The sequence below is a fragment of the Triticum dicoccoides genome, chromosome 4A, assembly GCF_002162155.2.
Source record: "Triticum dicoccoides isolate Atlit2015 ecotype Zavitan chromosome 4A, WEW_v2.0, whole genome shotgun sequence".
Taxonomy (NCBI): domain Eukaryota; kingdom Viridiplantae; phylum Streptophyta; class Magnoliopsida; order Poales; family Poaceae; genus Triticum; species Triticum dicoccoides.
Window position 1 is genome coordinate 477,487,716 of NC_041386.1, and position 4,806 is coordinate 477,492,521.

The following is a 4,806-nucleotide window of genomic DNA, read 5'->3' on the forward strand; positions in this document are numbered from 1 at the left end:
TACATCCACGTCCCACAAGTGACGTGGGCGTCGAAGCCTGCGTCACTTGTGGGACGTGGATGTAGTGTCCGACACCGACGGCCACATGTATCTCACACCGACGATACTTTCTATTTAGGGTTTCCTCTACCGCTCGGCGACCCTCGACGACCCTCATTTTCGATAAAAAAAGAGGAAGAAGAAGAAAAAAAGAGGAGAAAAAAGAATAGAGGAGTTCTTACTCCTCTATTCTTTCTTATCCTCTTTTTTTCTTCCTCTTCTTTTTTTATCCTTGAAGCGTTGTCGAGGCCAACCCAAACCCTAGAGAAACAGTGTCGAGGCCACCCCAAACCCTAGAGAAGCAGCGTCGAGGCCACTAATTAATATTAGTTCTACGTTTGCCACTAATATATCCATCTGTCATGTCTGAATAATAATTGTCATGTTGTAAATATTTGTAGAAACTATGGACACCGCCCGAGATGAAGTACAAGAAGAGTTGTTGGGGGACATAATCGCACAAGGAAGTGATGCCGTCTGCTCGTTGTTTCTCAATGACACCGATGGTCTGGAAGCAGCTAGCTATGATTATGATGGCTCGGGTGACCTAATGCCGGTGCAAGAAGGAGACCATGAGGACGGCTCCGATGACACAATGTCGGTGCAAGAAGGAGACCGTGATGACATCTTCGGTGACCAAACCGAGTCCGGCCAGGTATATATATTAGTTAAGCTTCTGCTGACTAGCTAATTGATGCATTCATTGTTTTGGTATGTACACATATTAATTAAGTCTTTGTTCTTTTTTCTAGCCCTTCGGATCGAGCACAACTTCGGTAAAGAGACGAGGCCCGAAGAAAAAGTTGAGCTCGGATGAAAAGTTTGAGATCATAGCAATCGCGCCCGACGGCCAACCGATTGAACCCCTCTGGACAAAGAGCGCATTTGTTGCTCAGTGCGGGGTTTTGGTTAGGGACAAGATCCCGATCAGCATCCAGCAATGGTTAAAGCCGGCTACAGAAGACCCTGAGGTGTCTTATGTTAATGATATGTAGAAAAATGATCTTTGGACCGAGCTGAAGTCAAATTTCACCCTACCACAAGAGGATGATCCGGAGAAGCCAGTTAAAGAGCAATTAATCAAGTCTTTTGCTCTTAAGAGGATGGCAGAACTATTCAGGAGGTGGAAGAAAGAGCTGAATAAGTTTGTCGAAAATAAAGAGACACCGGAATTCAAGGGCAGATATGAGAAGATCAGAGATCACTCGCCCACATTTGTGGCCCACAAGACATCGGAAAAGAGTAAGAAGATGTCGGCGACAAACAAGCAAAATGCTGTAAAGAAGAAGCATCACCATCGCACGGGGTCAGGTGGCTACCTCGTAGCCTGGCCTAAGTGGGCCAAGACTGAGAATGATCTGGTTGATAAAGGGATCGAACAAGAGACAATTAACTGGCCAGACCGTTGTCGGACTTGGTTCTTCGGGGCGGGCGGAACCTTGTACCCTTTATCAGGGAAGTGCATTTGGACGAACGATCAAATGGACATACCAGTCAAGAAGCTTCAGCAGTATACTGAAGCAGCACAGCAAGGGACGTTCGTTCCAGACAGAGAGAAGGACGAGCTCACAATGGCCCTCGGGAATCCTGAGCACCCTGGATGGACACGAGGCACGCCAGGCTCCATTCCGTGGAAGATTGGGTTTTCGGACGCAGGCGGTTACAAATGCCAGGAGAGGAGGAAAAAAGTGCAGCAGACCCAAATGCAGGCACTGCAAGCAAGGGTACAAGCGATAGAGGAACGAGAAGCAAATCGCAGCAAATGAACTGCCGAAGCTTCCCCCGAAGCTACACCGCCATCTCAGCGGAGAAGCGGCGTGGCTTCCACCGAGCTGCTTCAGCCGGAGCATGTCTTGACGGCTCCTGCCAGCTATCCCGTGGATGCTATTACGGAGTCTCAAAATTGCCACCTTATGACGCAATGGATTAATATGAAGGTCAAGGCGGCTGTTGGCTCTGTTTTTCCTACTGAACCCGGCGCAACTTTTCACTGCCGGCCGATTCCAGAAGGATATGCTAGGGTGATGGTGGATGAAATAACGGAGGGATTTGAGGGCCTCCAGCTTGACCACCCTACCGGTGAAAGGGAGACTCGGCTGGGTTCTGCTCTGAAGACTCCATGCCTATGGCGGAAGGAGCTCATCAACCTTCCGAACTGGACGCCTCTGCCTCCTCCTCCTCCTCCGGCAAGTCAGGGCACTCCGCCTCCTCCACCGCCTCCTCCTCCGGCGAGTGACGATCAGGGCACTCGGCCAGCTCCTTCTCCGGCGCGTGGCGGCACTCCGCCTCCTTCTCCGCCTGCGCCGGCGCGCTCGAGCAGCCAACCTCCTCCTTCTCCGCCTCGTTAGCAAGGGCGGAAGAGACCTGCCGCCGCTCCGGCTGCTCCGGCGCGTCGTAGTCCTTCTCCTCCGCCTCGTAAGAAAATAAAGAAGACAACCGCTCCGTCTGCTTTGCCGGCGTCTAGCAGTACAGCCGGAGGCGGGAGGACATACAGATTCGGTCCTTCTCTGAAGACTCCAGAGAAGTTACCATACGAGAGGACCCCGGAGGAGAACACCGAGATCGCGCAAGAAGAAGTGAGGAAATTCTTTGAAGGGGTGAAAGCAAAGAAACATCCACCTCCGGAGGAGAAGGTGGATCCGGTGAAAGCGAAGCGCACTCTGGCTGCCCTGACAAAACCACCCAAGTCTCCGCCGAAAGGAAACTATGAGCGCATTGTTGGAAAGGAATTTGCCGAAGCGGAGCGGTCAGGAAGTACTGTCAGTGATCAAAGGCTGAAAGAACGACGAGCTGGGAAACAAATTGCCCAGCTCGGCGAACAAGCGAAGCAATCGTGCCCCCCCGCTCAAGGTGCCTAGCAACATCGTCGCTAATGATCCGAGGGTGGTGCCTGGTTATATCAATCTTTGTGATTACCTGCCCGACGATGTACATTATGATTTCATGGAGGTGCAGATACAAAGATACGAGTACGGGAAGCCTCTCGTCAAAGATGAAAGATCTCTATCAACGATGATGCGAAGATTGCATGATTGGTACTTGAAAATCTGCAGAGAGTCTGGGGGGAGGAGTACTTTGTATGTGAGAGTTAAAAAGGAGCACGACCTCGTTGGAATTGAACTGTTTCCTATTCCATTTGGGGAGTTCTTTCAGTTTTTCAATCAATTGGCCCTCGATAAAGCAACGGTCACCTGCTACTGTCTGTAAGTAGTACTACTTTTGTCATTAAGTCTCTCTATATAGCTTAGCTCTTTCATTGCATGTATTTATAATTATCCTCACTATATTATGCAGATTGAAGATCGCCGAATTGAAGAAAAGACAAGTCGGTGATATTGGGTTCATTAACACATATCTCATAGATGCAACTGAGGTTAAATTTCATGTCGCAGATACCGAGGCCAACTTGCTACGATCGTTGGTAATAAATGAAAACAAAGATATAATACTCTTTCCTTACAACTTCAAGTGAGTGTTACTGTCTTGTGCGTATTCGGTTTCCCTTATATATTAGTCAAGGTTATAGTAATGTAATTGATGAGTTATGCATGCGTGTGCAGTTTCCACTATATTCTCCTAGAGATTAAGCTTGAGCAGGGACTAGTAACCGTCTTAGACTCAAGACGAAAAGATCCCCAGGACTATGCGGACATGACTCAAATGCTCGAGAAGTAAGTTAAATCGATCATTATCCACCATATCAGCAACTTTATTCATTTCCTGATATATCCAGTAATTTTTTCTTTGTCTGGCAGGGTTTGGAAAAAATTCACCAAAAAAGCTCCAGGACTCCCGAAGAAGCTGCAATTTAGACACCCGAAAGTAAGTACTATAGTAGCATGTTCCGCGCATCTCCTATTGATTCAAGCGCTAGTTTCATCAATACCATTTGGCATTCTTGCTTATCAGTTTGATTGACCTCTATTTCTTGTAAATTGGTTGTGGTAGGAACAAGGGAATGATTTTTGTGGATACTACGTTTGCGAGTCCATCCGCCACACGACCTATGAGCGGGGCTACTCTGACGAACAATATGAAGTACGTAAATAACAACATTCACAATTTTATTTTATTACCATCATTTGTATTGAGTTTCATTCATTCATATATATATATGTATTGACCCCCTTCTTCAAATTAGATGTTTCGGAAGCGGGATGGACTCCTAGCACCAGCTCGCATGCGAGCAATTCAAGAGGAATTGGCGGCATTCTTTCTTGACCATGTGATCGCTGAAGACGGAGAATACTATGTGGACCATGAGTCCGTATGTTAGGAGATTATATTTGTAAGAGATAATTATTGTATATATGTAGCCGGTAGTGTCGGATAGATATACGAGAACTTGTTGTTCGACCAATCTCTCGGAGAAGGAGAGGTGGTTGATATCACTTCTCTCTGTATGCATATATGTTCATGACGATCTTCTATTTCCTTCGTTTGCTTACTAGCTAGCTAGCGTGTCTAGTCCTCTCTATACGTATGTATAGTACGTAGCGTCGACCAAGCACGGACATAAGAGAGGACACTTCTCTCTATTAATTATAGCTAGCTAACACAATATATGAAACACCTTAATTAACCCCTCAAAACCCCCCAACCCCCCCCCCTTTCAAAAAAACAAAAACCCCAGCCACAGAAATGCTGACGCGTGGATGCCTATTGGTCCCGGTTGGTGCCACCAACTGGGACCAAAGGCCCTCCTGCCTAGGCTCCGCGCACAGGCCACGTGGAGGCGCATCTGTCCCGGTTCTGGATTGAACCGGG